This window comes from Carettochelys insculpta, chromosome 1 (assembly GCF_033958435.1).
Source record: "Carettochelys insculpta isolate YL-2023 chromosome 1, ASM3395843v1, whole genome shotgun sequence".
Lineage (NCBI taxonomy): Eukaryota > Metazoa > Chordata > Testudines > Carettochelyidae > Carettochelys > Carettochelys insculpta.
In genome coordinates this window covers 269,663,799-269,683,413 of record NC_134137.1, presented here as the reverse complement: position 1 = coordinate 269,683,413, position 19,615 = coordinate 269,663,799, and the positions used below count along the sequence as shown (strand labels likewise).

At 49.1% G+C, this 19,615-nt stretch overlaps 1 protein-coding gene across 2 annotated transcripts in view; it reads right to left on the bottom strand.

Annotated features, from left to right (window-relative positions):
- Nucleotides 1-8,351, bottom strand: part of DENND2A (DENN domain containing 2A) — a 107,733-nt gene extending 99,382 nt beyond the window's left edge. The window contains exon 1 of one of the 2 annotated variants that reach the window (XM_075007204.1): nt 8,106-8,351. The gene's annotated coding sequence lies outside the window, so the exon portion shown is untranslated. Of the gene's footprint in view, nt 1-6,891; nt 6,913-8,105 lie in introns of those variants that run through there. The other variant, XM_075007215.1, reaches the window with a different exon arrangement.
- Nucleotides 8,352-19,615: the final 11,264 nt, after the last annotated feature.

Below are 19,615 nucleotides of genomic sequence, written 5' to 3'. Positions count from 1 at the left end.
CTCTTTTGCCAACAAAATACTCCCCTTCCCCCTGACCTCTGCCCCACTTAGTAGGGTAGTTTTGTCAGCAGGGGAGCGCTCCTGCTGACAGAATGCTGTTCACAATGGCACTTGTTACAGGCAAAACTTGTGTCTTCTGCAGGGGGGGCCATTTTAATGCTTCTGAACAACAAAAACTTTATCAAATTGACAGTGCAGACATAGCCTTACACAGGGGTGACTGGTGAGGAGAGACACGGGGACGACTACCGGCCAGGTGACCGGTCCCCCTCACATGACGCCTCCACGCACCTCCCCTTGTCCAGGGAAGGGCTGGGGCAATGCCCTCCCCACCAGGGCCCACCTCCTCCTGCCACTGATCTGCCCCTTCCCTCTTCACCCCTCCTCTGCCCTTGCTCCGCCCCCTCTCACTTCTTCCCCCAAGGCCTCTCCGCTGAGCAATGCGGCCGGGAGTTCTGGTAGCAGCAGCAGCGGTCGGGTCCCCGCACTCACTAACAGCAGCAGGGGGGAGCAGAGCGACTGGTCCCTAGCTTGCTCTGTTCCCCCAGCCATGTCACTCCACTGCCCACGGTCGCTATGGAGCTGGTCCCGCCCCTCCCCGAACAAGGCCTCGGGAGCTGGCACAGCAGAGCGAGCCAGGCCATGTGGTTCCACATTCCCTCACTGCTGCTGGTGAGTGTGGGGGGAATGGCCCCTGCTCCTGGCACCAGCCCCTACCCCCAGAGTCCTCCAGTAGAAAAACCTGCTCACCTCACAATGTCATGACCCCCGCCCCAGAGGTTTTGACCCATCGGCTGCTGGACCCTTGATTTTCTCACCCACTGCATTTGGGGGATATGTGGCCCCTCATGCTCCCCATTTGTCACCCCCTGGCCTTAAGCTGTACATTCCTCCATGCAGGAGCCATACTTTCCTCTACTCCGAGCACTGAGCACTCTGTGAACACTAAACGAAAGATGCATTTGCCCCTCTCTTTTCAATAGAACAGTCAGCATCACACCCTACCCTTTATAGCCTGGGGTATCCCAGAGCACCACATGGGGCAGAGAACGACATAAGCAGAAAGCCACAGCTGTCATTAGAATCTGTTTAAAAGGGAGATAGGAAAGTTTGGGACCCAGCATTTATCCCTGACTGCACATGCAGCACCATGGGATCTGCAATGGCTGCTACAAACAGACTGAAAGGGCCTTGTTTTAGTATGGCCCTTTGAAGTATGGCCTCTCAAGCAATGACCTGTTCTGTGGTGCCTTGTCTCTGCACTGCGTGGGCAGCCAAGGACCAGTGTGAGACATTAGAAAGTGCTACCAGCTGAGCTACTCTTCTGTGGCTTCCTTGGGTCCCTCTTTGCTCACTCTACTGCTCTTTGTTCTCAGGTCTTGTCCTTCAGTTCTTCCAAGAGCTGCCTGAAGTCTTGGGAATCTTTTGATTTCATCTCATTTAAATACTTACACCTTCTGAAAGGCTAAACATAGAAGGACTAAGACATACTAACATACCTTTAAAAAAGGAAAGAAGGACGATCCAGGGAACTATAGACCGGTCAGCCTTACCTCAATCCCTGGGAACATAATGGAGGGGATCCTCAAGGAATCCATTTTGGAGCACTTGGAAGAGAGGAAAGTGATCTAAAGTAGCCAACATGGATTCACCAGGGGCAAGTCATGACTAACCAATCTGATTAGTTTCCATGACAAGGTAACAGGCTCTGTGGACATTGGGAAGTCGGTGGATGAGATACACCTTGACTTCAGCACAGCTTTTGATACAGTGTCCCACAACATTCTTGCCCATAAGTTAAGGAAATATGGATTGGATCCTTGGACTATAAGATGGATAGAAAGCTGGCTTGATGGTTGGGACCAACGGGTAGTGGTTAATGGATCAATATCTGGATGGTGGTTGGGTTTAAGCAGCATGCCGCAAGGCTCAAGTCTGGGGCCAATGACCTGGGTGAGGGACTGATTGCACCCTCAGCAAATATGTGGATAACACAAAACTAGGGGGAGAGGTAAATACATTGGAGGTTAGAGAGAGAATCCAGAGTGACCTGGATAAATTGGAGGACTGGGCCAAAAGAAATCTGATGCGGTTCAACAAGGAGAAGTGTAGAGTCCTGCACTTAGGACAGAAGAATCCGAAGCATTGTTATAGGCTGGGGACCGACTCGTTCAGCAGCAGTATGACAGAAAGGGACCTAGCGGTTATGGTGGATGAAAGACTGGACATGAGCAAACAGTGTGCCCTTGTAGCCAAAAAGGCTAACAGCATACTAGGGTGCCTTAGGAAAAACATTTCGAGCAGATCTAGAGAAGTGGTTGCCCCCCTCTGTTCAGCACTGGTGAGGCCGCATATAGAGTATTGTGTCCAGTTTTGGGCCCCCCAGTATAAAAAGGATGTGGATGTGCTGGAGCAGGTTCAGCAGAGGGCAACAAAAATTATTAAGGGGCTGGCGCACAAGACCTATGTGGATAGGCTGAGGGATTTGGGCTTGTTTAGCTTACAGAAGGGAAGCCTTGGGGGTGATTTAATAGCAGCCTTCAATTTCCTGAAGGGGAGCTGTAAAGAGAAACTGTTCTCAGTGGTGTCAGATGGCAGAACAAGGAGTAATGGTCTGAAGTTGAAGGAGAAGTGTAGGTTGGATATTAGGAAAAACTACTTTACCAGGAGGGTGGTGAAGCACTGGAATGTGTTGCCTAGAGAGGTGGTGGATTCTCCAGCCCTCAAGGTTTTTAAGTCCCAGCTAGACAAGGTCCTGGCTGGGATGACTTAGTGGGAGTTGATCCTGCTTGAAGCAGGGGGCTGGACTCGATGACCTCCTGAGGTTCCTTCCTGCCCTATGATTCTATGATACCAAGATTTTGTATTTTTTTAAATTTATTATTGCCAAGACCAGGGTGAAAACACAAAAGAAACCACTAAGATTACAATGAGAGGCTCTCAGTGTCCAGGGAAAATACTCCAATCTGACCCAGCTAAGTGCTCATTTGCCTGGGCATTACTCACTTCCTGGTGGTTCAAAAATGCAGCCCACAAACATTACTAGAAAACTCTGTGTCAGAAGCATGTGGATTGTTATGCAGTAATGAACCACAACCCATTCACAAACATGATTCCAGGATTACACACAGCTAGATGAGAAGGTAACCACATGTTCCTGGGATCTTCACATTCCTGCTGGAGTCTTCAAGATCCCTCTTCCATCTCTCTCCGACTCACAGAGCCACCTGTTGTCCTGCAAAGTATTACTGGGCTGGTGAGTCAGGCAGAGATGCTGGCTTGTGGGCAGGCTACTGGTGTCAGGGTACTGAACCACAGCCACACAGCACTGTGGCCATGCCATCTTCCTCCCAGCTGAGGTCTGGGAGTAGAGGTATCACTGTCTCAAGAGCCTAGCGACACCCCTTCTTTGATGGCAACAGCTGCTACGGAACCTCAAGTTACGAAGTTTTGTCCAGGGTCAAGAACTGACCACCTGGCCAGCAACTAAACCGTGGTCTCATGAAATGCCATGCAAAGTACTAACCAGTAGGCCACTAAACAAGGCTTAGAGTTTGTAATGAGGAGGTAGAAGAAGGCCCTACTTCGCTCCTTTGAGCTACAAGTGCTGGTGGGAAGATGCTGCTTTCAGATACCAATCTCTGGTGCGACGGTGATGAACACAATATAACTGCGTAGGGCAGGGGTCTGCAACCAAAATAGCGAGAAGAGCCATTTTTTCAAATTCAGTTACAAAATCAATATGTCAAGAGCTGCAACACAAGTGAACATGAGACAGTCCTTACTAAATAGTCAAACTGAACTTCTTGTCACCCCTATTTTAAGAACCGCGCACACACAATGTTTGTATCAGTTAGAAAGTTGTTACCCCCATCTCCAGGCTTTACCCACCTCAACACCCAAATCCATCCCCTATCCCCAAACTTTACCCCCATCCAGCAAACCTGCCCCCATATCCCCAGGTTTACCACCCTCAGCCCCAAACCGCCCCCCTCCCAAGCCCTGAGATTTACCTGCCTCAGACACTCTGTGTGCTGCCCACCTCCCTTGGCTGCTGAGGTAGGAGGAGGCAGCCCAGAGCTGGTGCCCACCCTGCCCCCCTCACAGAGCAGGCCAATGGTGCGGTCTGGGGAGCAGCAGTGCTAGTGCCAGGTGCTGCAGGTGGGCACTTCCAAGCTGGCAGCAGGGGTGGCAGCAGGGAAGTGGGGAGCAATCAGCTGGCAGAAGATCAACTGCCTCTCTTCCCCCTTTGGCTGCGGCTCCCAGCCACCACTGAAGCAGAGCCACCTGCTCTCTCCCTGGCTGCTGCTGGTGAATGCAGCACCCAGAGCAGGCTGCAGTAGCTGGGCAGACACCAGCTGGGAGGCCAGGCAGGAGCAGGGCAGCAGATGGAGGAGGATGAGGCCCCCTGGACTGGGAGTGGAAGAAGCAGCACTGACCAGGGCCAAGGGGTGAGCCAGCTGCTCTCTTCTTCCATCTCCCTGGCATGGTTGGGGGGTGCCTGGCCACAGCTCCTGGTGGTGGCTGGTGGGCAACATGCTGCTATGGGAGCTGGGTTCCTGCTCTGCTCCTCCACTGCCACCTCCCCCCTTCACCACCTCCTTCTTTCCAGCATGGCTCCAGCAGGGAATGCCTGCTGGCTTCCTGTTCCAGGGCTCCCTGCTGCCAGACTCCACTTGTGGTTCTGGAGGCTGCCACCACTTACACACACACACACACACACAAATCCATTTTAACTGCAGACATTGTTTAAGCAGCATGAGCCTCCGGAGCCCCAAGAGGAGTCAGCGGTGGCAGCACTCAGAGCTGCAAGTGGCTCCTTAAAGAGCTGCATGCAGCCCCAGAGCCACAGGTTGCTGACCCCTGGCCTAGGGTCTCTCAAGGGTCTTGTATGGCACCCTTCACTGTGGCCTCTGGGCACCCCACAGGTTCGATGTAAGAGATGGAAGCACAAGCTCTGATTCTGACAGGCCGTGCCACCTCACAAGCTTTGCCCCTCATGGTGCATTTCACAATATAAGGTGAGAGGATCAAAGGTACAGGCTGAACCTTTCTAATTCAGAACTCTCTCATCTGGCAAACTCCGTAATCCAGCATGATGTTAGTTAGCCAGACAACCACTTCTCATGCGTGTGGCCAAGTCTCCTGTGGTCCCATAAAGTTTGTTTCCAGCCACCAGTCCTGGCTCTCATGTTGTGTGCTGTTATTTAGCTGTAATTTACCCCTAAATGTCTTCCTAAAGCCCAATAAGCAGTGGACGTGTTGGTAATGTGCTACAAAATATTGACCTCCCGTCATCTGGCAAATTCTTTCATCCGGCACCAGTCAGGCCCCGAGGAAGCCGGACAAGAGAGATTCAACCTTTGGCTGCAAATTCTCTTCCTCTCTCCTCCCAGCTGTTGTTCTGACTGAGCCCTATGGCTAATGAACTAATGTCCATTATTAAAGACACTATGGCATAGAGGTGAGTTGTGTCTGTCTTTTTCTCTCAGGGTCTTCATCGAGGGGAGAAACCAAATGCCATGTTTGCTGAGCCACTTAATTCAGTTAGTGTTGATAACTCCAGCTACAGTCAATCAAATAAGGGCATTGCAAGCAATCCAAGAAATGACAAGCCAACCAAACTAAAAGTTATGAGGACATCCTAAGCCTTTGAAGTAACATTGTCATTGACTTCAATGGGGCCAAGATTTCATTAGCCAGAATTAGCTTATTAACCACAGTATTGTGGACATTATTTTGTTTCTTTTAGTCAAATTAATACTAGACAAAGGCGCAGGGTTGAAATCACCAACATGAAGTCCCTTATTTTGTAGCAAAAAAGCACTGATAGATATCACACCAGCTTCTCCACTTTGGTCCATCCATCCCCAACAGCCCTGATGTGAGGGTGAGAAACTAAACTAGTTATGTGCTCATGTCTATACAGCTTTCCATGGCTTTGCTGAATGCCAGTTCAGTAGTGGATTTTGTGACTAGACACTAATGCACTAGGAACTGGACTGAGACTAGTCACGTAACTCACATAAGTCTCACTGAACTACAATGAAATAACTACTGTTGAGAGTCACCGCTTATCTCGGCTACATTCAAACCACTGACCCACATATGACTGACTGGCTCTCCACATTCTTTTGAAATTTGCTTTTGTTAAGAAAATGGTGGCTTAAAAGTACACTGCAGACTGATACCAGCTAAGGAAGTGCCGTAAGCTGGGACTGGGGATGGAATACTTGAAATCGCCTGGTTCATTTCATTCCTTCTGAACATTTGGCACTGCCAGAAGCCAAGATACTGGGCTAGATGGAGCACAGGTCTCTGACCCAATGCAGCTGTTCTTAGGAGGAAGACTACTTACCACTTTTGCTTTTGGTCTTTCGTAAAGTAGAAGCAAATATTTAGGCAAAAAAAAAAAAGCAGACAAAAATGTCCTCAGAGTTTTTTGCATTTCGTTTCCCTGGATCGATACACAAAACCAGTTTGCATGTTGCTGCTTTTACCCATCTGTCAAGTCCCTCGGCTTTATCCCTTTAAATCATACCTGTCTAAAATCTCCAGCCGCAAGAAAGCAAAAGTCCTATTGTCTCATTCCTCTATAACAATCAGCAGAAATTAAAACAACTTTTCCTTATATTAAGAACAAAAAAAACCTAACAATGTTGTTTCCTCACACAGTTTGCTTTGATTCCAGTTTAGGTCTTAATGCAGTTGGATGAAGTTCAGCCACTATTATCGCACTCAGTTGAGTAACTTTTTTATTATTATTATTATTACTGCTTTGTCTGCCCTCTCCACTGCCGTAATTTAGAGGAAAAATGTGCCTGTCAGTTTTTCCACTTGGGAGTGTGCTGCTGGAAATGTACAGCATTATGAAGGGAACGGAATACTTACAAATTCTCCATCCAAGGGAGACTGACTGTCGTTGAGCTGGGAAAGTTGTTTTCATTATTATTATTTAATTCTCAGTTCTCCGGAACTCCAATGAGTTGTGGTGGAGAGTGCTTTTGAAGTATGATGGGAAAGATGGCAATATTACCCAATCTTTTCCTCCAACACCCTTTTCACCATCCCCCCTAAGTGTTTTTGATATTTTGCTTTGCTTTCAACCTTGACTTTCAAAATGATTTAGGGAACAGTCTGTCCCTCATTGCTGCAACACAACGCTTTTCATATTGACAACTGCCTTGAAATGTTTGGGAGACCTTCCCCCCTTTTGCACACAATTCCTGGGAATTGATGGATTCCGCTGTTTTGCTCCTGATTTACACAGGCGCGAGTAACAAGAGATTCAGGCTCCCAGACCTTTGCTCCCTTCCAAAATTAAACATCTTTTCTCCTGGCCTCCACCCCATTCCTGCAGTGCAGTATGTGAAATCACTTCTCTAGATAGCTGCGCTTTCCAGCTAATTAATTCTTGGGGGTGGCGGGGAGACTAAAGAGGACGTTAACCAGTTATGTTGCGTTGCTGAAAGAGAAAGGAAAGCCAGAGGCTAATGCGATCACTTCTCCCAGCTAAAGGAAGGGTAGCGTTGGAGGCGGGCGCGTGTACGTGCACGTATCCTGAGCTCTGGGTTACGGTGCTATTAAGCAGCTCCAGCCGCACGAGTAGGGAGCCTCCATCTGGCTCCTTAAGACAACAAATGGTCCCCCAAGAGGAAAGAAACCCATCATCTGTAAGTCCGCAGCGCGATATACATTCCTGGGAGCACTGCCCGGCAACGCCCGGGGGGCGGCGGGGGGACTTTCCTCTCTGCACCACTGGTCCCCCCCAGAAAAGGAAAAGGAAAAGGAGCCGGCGAGCAAGACCCCGGGCTCCGGCTGCAGAGCTCTTTTGTTAGCAGCTGCATTTTCTCCCGCCACAACAAAAGGGCTCTGCACTCCGCTTTGTCAGTGACCGCCCGGACCAATCGGAGCTAATGGCAATATCCGCCCCCCCCCCCCTCCTCCTCACACCCCGATCACTGCTGCCGCTCGGACGAGTTTGTTCCCCCGCGCCGCGGCCGGACACAGAAACGCTCTCCCAGCTGCTCCCCCCCTGCCGTTCCCCCCGCCCGCCTCCTCGCCGAGGCGCCCTGGCACTGCCCCCCCCCCGCCCCCCGGCCCACCTTTCTTCGCGGCAGCAACGGGGCAGAGGCTCCTTCACCTTCCGTTCTCATGCTGGGGCTCTCCAGTGCCAGCCCGGCGGCGGCAGCAGCAGCAGCAGCCACAGCTGGAGGCATGTCTCCCTGGCTCGCCCCCTCTTTTGTTAGCAGAGCTCCTTACAGTCGCCTCCACAGGCCCCCCGCTCCCGCTCCATGCAGGTCAGTTCCCATCCCCAGCCATCCCCCAGCCACAGGCAGGAGAGCGGTTTCTTGCCCAGCTGGCGTTGGTGGCGCTTACTTCCCCCACATTCCTCCCTTACTTCCCCCCCCTTCCTGATTTTGTGACTATCTCTCCCAGCTCGTGACGTTAATTCCACCCCTTCCCCCTCCTGTGTCTTTCTTCCCACCCTTCCCTAGCCTGACCCATCCTGACTCCTTTCCAGTGAGCTAATCTGCAGCTGGCTGAAGAACAGGCCCCATTACCATGGAAACCCCTGTCCCTGAATACTTGACAGACTTGGGGAAACTACAGTAAACAGGACCTTCTGCTGGACACTTTTCTTTTTTTTTCTGGGGTGGGGAGAGTGGCGGGCCATTAACTCCTTGGGCGCTGCTGGCTTTGAAAATACTTACTCAGCTCTGTGAAGCAGCTTTCAGGCTCACTAGAAGCTCCTTAACACAATAGACACTCTCCTTTGCTGATCTGAAGGATCACCCTTCTACAATCAATAGGGTTGGTGCCTGGTTAGTGCCTTTTCTCCAAGGAGCTCAGGGCACCTAACAAACAGCACTGCTCTGCAACCTGCTGGATATGGGACTCAGGGAACGGCGTTCCCAGTAAACTGAGCACTGTGAGGCCACCCAGGAGAGATTCAGGGGATGCCCAGCTGATTAGCAAAGTGCCCTCAGCCACCCCCAGTAGGCAACATGTGTGTTGGTTGGTGGTACACATCCATGCATGCCTTAGTGCTTGCAACAAAATTTATTCCACCCATGGATGGAAAAAAATTGGAAGGAAGGGAGTTTGTCTCTTTCTCTCTGCTCAAGGAAGTTCTACTCAGCATGATATGGCAGGGTTGGGTCCCAGAAATCCATCCACGTTTGAGCAGAGTCACTGCAGTAGGGCAGATCCCTGCATTCTGTCAGCAGCTTATTCTTTTCGCTAAGGGCACTCTGGACCTTTGTAGGGCCTCATGAGCTATGCAGCGTTTGAGAAGTAAAGGTGGCCTTACCATTATACAGTGTTCCCCATCCCTAAAGGCTCCCCCAAGTGCTTTACAGACCCAGCTCTACACACAGGAATCACATGCCGCGGAAACACAGCCTCCTGGGACATGGGACGGGGTGAACGTTCAGCACTGCAAGGCATACTGTGCAGCTCTTGGGGACACATTGTCAAAAGCACCATGGTCATGGTAGTGCCCATTCTAAGCATTCAAAACACATAAGGGAGGCCTCAACAATCATGAGACCAGCTTAAAAACCATGAGAAATAATAAAATGCTGAACTGGGGGCATCTTTTCATTTGTCTCCTGGTTTCTGAGGCTTTAGGGGACACTTGGGTCACATTTCTATAGTTCTCGCTGCACTTGTGAGGGCTAACAACTTCCTTTGTAAAGAACTAAAAGCCGAGAATGTCATGAAATAACAAGACTCCTGAAGCTGGGACTTTAGGAAGAAAACACCAGATATGGCCAGGCTTAAGATAAAATCATGAGAGGTGGACACACTGCATCCATTCTGTGCTGCATACAAAATGTAGGGCAACCGTGTGTGATAAGCCACCCTGGTATTGAACAAAGACTGAAAGAAAGAGCTGAAGGGTAAAGTGACTTGCCGAGGTTTGCATGGTACATCAATGGCACAGCCAGGAACTGAACTCATTTCTCCTAAAGCCCTGTCCAGTAGTCAGGGCAGGCCTGGGGAAAGTGGGGTTGAGGCTGGGACAAACCCCCCTGCCCCAGTGCTCCCGCACGAGGCCCAGGACACCCCCAACCCCCACTGCAGGCCCCTTGTGCACTCCCCACACCCTGTTCAATTACCCTCTCACTGACCAACTGGGCTGGGGATTGGCTGGGGTAGGGTGCAGCAGCAGGTGTCAGCATCAGCAGCCTGCTCTGCTGCAACGCCTCCTCCTGGCCCATTGCAGGCAGCAGGGAGTGGAGGCCACTACCTACTGCCGTGGAGAGAAAAAGCGCTCAGTGGGCCGAGTGGGCACAGTGCAGAGTGGTGGGGCATGAGGGGAGGCAACCCCCCCACTGCTGACACACCCTTCCCCTGGTAATCTTCCCCATTCCCATCCTGACAGCTGGGGCAGATGCCATGAGCCCCCAAAAGCACAGGGACCAGAGTGGCCGCCCCACCAAGTCCTATGGACAGGCTGGCTGTGCCAGTACTTTACACACTGGACCATGGTGCCTCCCTGGTTATCTGAAAGTTGCCTGTGTGCCCTTCTGTAGGAGGGACTCTGGTGAAGAGCTTTACCAGCCTAGGACTTCTTCCAGTTCAGGAGCATTTCCTCCCCTCTCAGCGTGGTTTATTGCAGAATGCTGCCATCGGGGCCAAGAGGCACATGGCAGGGAGGCGGAAAGGCAAGGCTTTCTCTGCTCAGGAATAGACACAGCGGAGGAGAAAGCTGCAAGTCAGCGGTTGCCTACTAAAGTGTGCCAATGTCCCTGACACTTGGTTGTTGTCAGGGGAACCTCCCATTACAGCCTTCAGGTGTTTCACTAAAAACCAGTTAGTTATCAAGGCCTCAGTCCTGCAAAATGATTTATGTGGACAGAGCTGCCCAGGGTCCCAGTGAAGTCCCTGACTGTGAGCCTGGGTGGAAGGATTGTGCCTGTGTGGATCAAACAGCAGGATAAGGGCAGAAGCAATTAAGCAGAAAACTAGAGTGCAAAAACAGGTGTATTTTTACTACGGGTCTTTGGCTTGCAGGGGCTGAGGGAAATACTTGGGAGGGACCAGGGCACTGAATAAAACCATGTGGCAGCCACCATTTTGATCACTGCACCATTGAAATGGGGATTTCCAGAGCTGAAAGCATGAGCTGCTCCAGCTTGGGTTAAGAAGTCACGGCTCCCTTGCTGGGTCTGTAACAGACTTGTGTCCTCTGTGGATTGGCATCGAGAGAGGCCTCTAAAACACATAACCAGGGGGTTACAACTACACAGAAAAATTGTGTCTAATGTGGAGAGGCACTTTATCACACTGTTAAGTGGCTGTTAGGCAACACACACTGGTTCACTTCATTTCACAAATACATTTACACAACAGGCTCTAAGGAACCAGCAATACCTAACCTAAGTTAACAATTAGCCAGCAGAGTCAATGCCAGGGACCCAAACCAGGCGCGTTCAAAGAGAAGCCCTCCCACATTGAAGAGAGCCAGGGCTATGCAGTGAGTGCAAAATGTCAACAAACTTGGGGCCAGTCAAATAAGTCGAGGAGATGTTACTGAAATACTGCGCCACCGGCACTCTGCTATTTAAACTAGGATGTCCGTGCAAGCAGCCCCACGGATCCCACACTGAACTGCCAGCTCTTGCCATTCTATCACGCGTTGTGTGATAACCGGTGATCTGCTTAAAGCCCCCAATAGCCAGAATCAAGTTATTTCTTGAGAATCTCAGCTTTTCTTAAGTATGTTTCTTGCCCTCATGGAGGCAGAGAAAAGCTTGAAAACATGACACTCAAACCCTCCAGCACTTAGAGGCCAATAAAAAAGAACCCAATAGTTATTATTTTAGAAGCTATGATTGATGTGCTACTATCATGACTTCGTTTGAGGACTTGACTCAAGACTGTTGAGTGCTTAGGGTTGGCAATACTGAGGGCAGGGCATGATGAGAGTGGTGATTTCTAAATAGCTATAATTTCAGATCATAAAGAACTTGAACTGCACCTGGAAAATAGGTTGAAGTCTTCACTTTCAGGATCACGAGAGTAAGATGCACACTGCCGTTAGCCACTGACTTGCCCTTTAGCCAGGGAGTGCTTGATTCCCTGTCCCCACCGCTGGCCCCACCCCCATTTCCACACCCTTCCCCCAAGCCCCTGCCCTGCCCCGTTCCTGCCCTGCCTCCATTCTACCTCTGCTTCAAAGCCCCCGACCCACCTCCTCCCTCCACCGTGCCCCATCCCCCTTGTTTCTGAATGCCACAAAACAGCCATTCACATTGAACTGGAGGCAATGGGAGGATGGGGGAGGAGTTGCTCAGGGGGCTGCTGATGGGCTGCCTGTGGGTGCTGGGTGAAGGGACCTTGTGAGGTCATCAAGTTCAGTCCCCTGCCCTCACAGAAGGACCAGGCACCACCTAGACCATCCCTGAATGTGTGTGATGGCTATAACCCAGACAGAGCTTGAACCCACACCCCCAAGCAGCTGATATCTTACCCATTAGGCCACTGGGTCAGCCCTCAGTCTGTTCTGGCCACCCCATTTCAGAAAAGATGATTGGAGAAAGTCCATAGAAAAGCAACAAACATGATTAAAAATGTAAAAACCATGGTCTGTGAAGGACAACTGAAAGAATTGGGTTTGTTTAGTTTGGAAAAGACAAGATGGAGAGGGGACATAGCAGCTTTCAAGTACCACAAAGGGTGTTACAAGAAGGAGGGAGAAAAAATATCCTCCTTAGCTACTAAAAAGCAATGGGCTTAAATTGCAGCAAAGGAAATTAAGACTGGACATCAGGAAAAACTTCCTGTCAGGGTGGTTAAGCACTGGAATAAATTGTCTGGGGAGGGTGTGGAATCTCCATCATCTGGAGATATTAAAGAGCAGGTCAGATAAACATCTGTCAAGGATGATGTAGATGGTGCTTGATCCTGCCGTGAGTGCAGGGGACTGGACCTTTCAAGGTCCCTTCCAGTTCTACAGGTTCAATGGGAGTACGCATGTGTGCAGAATTACAGTTTTGTCCTTTGCTCTTAGCACAACAAAAAGCAATATGAAAAACGCCTATTGGCCTAGCTAACTCCCAGATTACCATTTTTACTGAATAGCTGCTTAATTCTGGTCTAAAAAACACAAGCAGCTTCTAAAACAAAACACACACGGAGAGTGTCACTAGAAGGCTCACAAATTATTTAGGGGATGCAACCCTGCTCCTATGTGTTAGCTACTCACACACACGCTTGCAAGATCTGGCCCTTAACTAGCTTCCACAACACTCCCGAGACAAGTATTATTTTGCCTCCATTTTAGCGATAGGGAACAAACACAGAGGGTGAAATGCTGGCCCTAATGAAGTCAGTTGGAGCTTCATTAGCAATTTCAAGAGACTTGTTCAAAGCCAAGCTGCAACGCAGTGGCAGAGCCAGGAAAAGAATCCAGCTTTCCTGACTGTCCCAACTCCTGGCCGGCTCTGGGCTCTACACATTAGCCCGTACTGCCCTGTCCCCTGCCTCTGCCTTTGTGTAGAAACATAATGATTTGTAGGTAGTCAAATGCAAAGTGGTTCATTTGGAAAATGGTAACAAACGGACCAACAAACTCTCCACACACAATATCTGCCTCTTTCCCTCAAGGGATAACTTGCAGCCCAGAATTTCAGAAATGCGGAGAGTGCCATCTAGCGATGATTCTGTACAACTACAGCAGCAGAGGCAGAAACCTTCCAGCCCTCAGGCCGGAAGGGTATCCCCATGATGGCGCTGGCACTGGGCAGTCTGCCCTGAGGAAAATGCTCTTGAGCGATTTTCTCCAACCAGCCCAAACCCGGTGTTTAGAGATGTCAGGAAATGTATGATAAACTAGGAGGATGGGACTGCGGGGATTAATAAAGGAGAGCAATGGAAAGAAGAAAGGCGCCTAACAGCGTTAACATATTTGATCTTCCAAAAAAGAGGACCCCCCTGAGAGGGAGTGTATGTGTATCAGTATCTACCAACTCACCTTGTATTCATGTGTTATATATGCTATACCACACCAATACAAGGTGAGTTGGTAGATACTGATACAGACCCACTCTCTCTCAGGGGTTTCTTTTGTATGGTAACCCTATCCTACAACGTAAAGGGGTCCTTAAACTGGAATGTGCAAAGCAAGGGTTGTCCTTCCCATCCCCACACCTTCTCTTGAGTCTGCTGACCTCAAAATTGCAGCACCTGTACCCTTGCTCTCTGCTGTCTTCAGAAGGTCAGACGTAGCAAGGAGATACTCTCAGAGGGTGTCACGGAAAAGCCAAGCTGTTGCTGTGAGTGCTGTGCTGTGACACAACTATGTCTGCAGTAGGGCAGAAAAGTGAAAAATAGTGTCCTGAAATATTTAAACATTGGTTGACTTTTTACAAGTTTTAGGTGCCATAGCCCACACAGGGGGCTGAGGGACATTGGGTCATTTAAAGACAAGACAGCTCAGCTCTTCGTACCATCGCTGGCTCATTTGGACAATGCCTCACGCAGAGGGACAGGTGGGACAACCCCCCTCCACTCCAGGTCCTTCCTCTCCCTGCCTCTGCTCTGCCTCTTCCCTGCCCTTGCTCTGCCCCCATCTCCTCCACACAGCTGAGGCAGCCTGAGGGACTATTGGGACTGGGGCTAGTGCCAGCAGCAGGGGTCTGCCACCCTCCCCCACCCTGCCAGACCCTTGCTGCAGGCCCCAGCATCTACTTCCCCACTCGTCCCCTGCTGGCTGCTGGCTGGCCCCTCCTGCCCATGGCATTTGGAGGACATGTGACCCCTGGTGTCCCTCCCCCACACCCGACTTCACCAAGTTCCTGTCCTCTCCATAAGCATTTATCAGGAAGGGAATGGGGAAGAAGTTAGCGCCAGGATCACCCCTCAGAGGGCCTTGCACATTGTCCTGTAGGAGTGAGTGGGCAGAGAGAAGTTTTGCTTCAGCAAAAGATGGGAGAGCACACTGCAACAGCTGGACATTGAAGCTGCACAAATTCAGGCTAGAAAGAAGGAATAGATTTTTAACGCTGACAGTAATGGTCCAGTGGAACAATCCACCAAGGGTTGTGGTGGTTTCTCCATCACTGACCCTTTGAAATCAAGACTGGCTTCTCTTCCACAAGATCTGGTCTAGGAATTCTTCTGGGGCAGTTCTATGGCCTGTGTTGTACGGAAAGAAGGTCAGGCTAGCTGATCACAGTGGTCCCTTCTGGCCTTAGAATCAACGACTCTCTGAAAAAGGGCATCAGACCAACCCTTGAACCTAGGGACTCTCAGGAAGCCAAGGCCACCTGTGCAGAAGCCCTTTGCCTCCACATAGTCTCTGCCCTTTGGCAAGCCTTGCCCCAGCTCCCCCATGGTAGTGCTCCATTGGAACCTGGACTTCCCTGGGGACTTTGCAGAGTGCCAAACCAAGGGGCCCAGGTAAGAAGGAACACTGGGAAGCCCCACTCTCACAGTTTGGCTGAGAGCTCCTGCTCCTTTCCCTAGGCTGAGGGAGCTTACTTCCCCACCCCAGCCCCACCTCCACGCTGGCCCAAAGAGGAGGAGTCAGGCAGGAACAGGCCCCACACGTGGAGGAGGGGGGAAAGGGTACACTTTACCCGGGGCCAGAGGCAGTGTTCCCTGTAAGCTGAGTGCTTGGGTGGCCACCCAGGAGAGAGTCTGGTGCTGCTCAGCTGATTAGCAGAACGCCCACAGCCAGCAGCTGGTGTTTCTATGGCGGTGCACATCTGCCCATGCCTTGGTGCACCTAACAAAATGTATTCTACCCATGGATGGAAATAATTAGAGGAAAAACTACCCAGCTGCCTTGGCTGCAAATTGTGGTAGGGGGCCTGTGTTACAAGCTTGTACTGGGCTGTGCAAATTAAGCTTGGGCCCTAAGCAGGAAAATCTGAAGTGGGCAAAGCTAGGAGAACTGTTGGCTGGCAGTGATGTCTCTAGGGCTTCCAGCAATTCTTGCCCATGTTTGGAGCAAGCAGCAGATTGACATGTGCTGTGCCCTCTTGAAAATTCAGGTCTTACTCTCTCTGTGCCTCAGTTTCTATAAGATGGAGATAATAATACTCTCCTCCATCACTGTGTCGGGAGGGGGGTGAGGCTACCACTGAGTGAATAAGTGATTTTTGATTGGATGAGGAACTGAAAAATACAATTAAAACTGGGTCCATTTCAAACAGACCAGTTCTTCCCCTATTTTTCCATATAGAAACAAAAACCAAATTCTTGGGAGCTGAACAAAGTTTCAAATGACCTTTTCAAAATGAACTGTCAAGCTGAAGCGAACAGTGGTAATGTTTCCTTTCAAAAATATCAAAACCTCTTAACATTACTGAATGTTTTTTTCATACACAATTATTCACCCAATTCAACTTGAATTTGCAAATAGTGCCTCCCAAAAATGCATTTTTCAACTGATTTACTATTTGCTGGGGAAAAAAAGGTTGCCCAGTGCTAGGGAGGATTAATTTAAGTTTGGGAGGCTCATTGAAACCCTAATGCTACCTTCATGGAGAACAGTCACTTGATAGTGGCTGGGCCACAGAACAGAAGAGCTGTTGTTACCACTGACCAAACTAAAGCTCTGGGTTTGGGAACTGAAAGACGAGGGTTTCTCCTCCTGCCGCTGCAGTTCCAGATGTGATTTGTTTGGTAGTTCGTCTGTAGTCCACAACTCAGTGGATGTTTCTGGCTAGAGGCTAGCACTCCTACAAACTGGGACACTTCTCTATAGGTCGCTCAATACAGATGAAGATACCTAACTTCAGACATTCAAGTTTGAAAATGTTGGCCCTAGCTTACCTTTGGGTAAAGAAAACCCATTCCTGTCCCTGTGGTTAATGGTATGTCAGAGCAAGACAGCAAAAGGAAACAAACAAATTGGAGCTGGGCCTGAAGACTACCAAGTTCTGACGCACACCAGATTCCCTAGTCCCTCAAAGTGAGAGTGAGAGAGAAGGGCATTCAGACTGAAGGGAGCAGGTTTCAGACCACAGTGAGCAGACAGGAGCTGTTTGCAGGGCTGTTCTATGACTGGGTTGGTAGAGTGAAATCAATATACGATTTTTTTTTTTTTGATCCTATGAGCCTAGCTCAGTCCCCAAACATTTTACCGGAGAATTCCCACAACGGCTCCATGCAGCCCAGCTCTACAATACTAAATGCAGGGTTCTGTAACCTATTAAAATGACACAGTGTCCTGCACTTTACCAACCACAGGGACATATAATTAGTGGTTTCCTTGATGTTGTTTTCTTTTCAATGCCTGGACCTTTTCTGATATTTATCTAACACAAGCCTAGACTCTCTTTCCTACATTAAACCAGAGGCAATTACACCAAAATGCAGAATCACTTGCTCCAGAGAACAAACAATTTGGTGGATTTTCTGTAACTAGAAGTCTTTAAGCCATGATTTGAGGCCCTCAGGAACTTCAGCCGCAGGTTATGGTTCTATTGCAGCAGGGGTGGATGAGGTTCTGTGGCCTGCAATGTGCAGGAAGTAACATCAGATGATCATGATGATCTCTTATGGGCTTAACATCAATAAACCCTGGCCCTGTTTTTATATGAGCTACCTGTCTTCTTAACCAAAACAAACCAAATGTCCTACATGCTACACTTCAGAGCATCCCCTCCCGCAGCCACCACCACGCACAGAGGTAAAGCCTGTTATGTCACTTTAATCAACTAACCTCCACATCCATCCATAGCTCTGAAATTTTTTCAGTGATCTACCTCTCTTTCAGCATTTTCAGAGCAAAATTACGTAATTATTAATTACGATGTGTCTGTAATCTCTCCAGTATACATCCAATGAGAGATTCCTATTGTTGGATATGTCAGCTTGTTTAGGGGGTTAGTGACTTTTTGATGAATTAAACAAGAGATAATTTTAGCTTTTCTGCCCATGTGAAAAGACTTGTTATGTTGTGATCAGAACTATACCTGCAAAACACAATAAACTTGTCTTTTAAAAGGAATAAATACAATGGTCACATCTCCTGCCTATCACCAACAACAATTCAGAATTTTGTAAACAAGACCTCTCACCATACCCCTAGAATTAGAAACCTAGAGGCATTTTACCATTTCCTGATTTGTTTCTTTCCTTGCCATAAACCTCAAATGAACCGCTCCATTATACTTGGGCAGAGCAAACAATAAATTCATGCAGAGTACAGACAGATGAAACATTTCAGAACTAAATTTTTTTTCCAGGAAAAAACACAGATTTGGCAAGGTTTTGCAAAGTCAATTTGATATTTTTGAATTTTGTCAATAATCTTTCTGGAAAATTTTAAATTTTGTCTTGAGATGTTTTTAAATGAAACATTTCAAATTTTGGGTTTGAAACAATTCCAAAATTTCCTTTAGTTTTGCCAGTGAACTACAAAATCCCTCATTTGCCTAGCTCAAATGTAGAATTTCTCCTCCAGCACAAGGAGCTACTGTGGTTTTACATACTCCCACTTTAGTAATAAGACAAAAACAACAAAGAGAAAATCCTTAAAGTCAAAATAAGATTAAAGAAAGAAACAAGATGCCCATCACAGAAGTCACAAATCAGAGCATTAGAACATAAATCTTAAAACTTTGATTGAAAATCAACTTAAAAAGACATTTTCTGCTAATAGAAGAAGGTGTTGCGAAATGCCGGAATAGGGTTTTTTTTTTGGTCGTTTTGGTTTGTTTTTCTGCTAAAGAGCCTTACTCTGATAGATAAGAGACCTCAGTCCAAAACTATAGGAGCAGCTGAAAAGGACTACAAGAACTCCTTTTAGTGCAGGGACTATCAAGCCCCCAAACAGTGACTGATCACAACAAAAGCAATATTTTAATAACTTCAGGGACTGACACCATTGTACACCACATAGGTTAAAGAGTGACGTGGCCCGGAAAGTTAGTGCCAAGATAGATAATAATGTAGGACCATAAAAGCTTATAACTACTACAACTTGGCAAATATTTTAAAACAACAATAAAACAATACAATTAACAGTGCAGTAGATACAAAAATAGGTAGGGCCCAACCTATATCTAAATGTTGCTGTGTGTAGGGTGACGTGGAACCTCGGGAGCTTAATGCATGAGCCTCTACAGCAAGGGTCAGCAACCTTTCTGAGGCCGAGTGCTGAAATTTGACCTTTATATACACTCCCCATGCTGGTGCTACCTACCCACTGCCCTCCGCTCCGGCCCCATGTTCCTGCAGGGAACCCTTGCTCTGCCCCCACCTCCAGAAGGGCTCCTGGCTCCATCCCAGCACTCCGTCAGGGGCCCTGTACTCCGGCCCCATGCCTTGGTATGGGGCCAACTCCAGCCCAGCACTGTGGCAGGGACCCCTCGCTCTGTCCCCTGGTGCAACAGGGGCTCTATGGTGGGTGCTCCAGCCCAGGCCCTGCGTGGAGGTGAAAGCCCTTCCAGTGGGCGCTCTGGGCCAGCCCCTGCTGCATGTGGGAGGAGCGGGTGGGGGTGAACTAAATCGGCACCGGTGCGGGGGTTGCTGACCCCTACTCTACAGTCTGAGCTACAGGCCAGCTGCTTTGGGGAAGACTCCTTCCTCCCTCCGCAAGCGGGCGAGCTGTCACTACAGGGGACAGCGAGGCACACCCCTGCGTGCATGG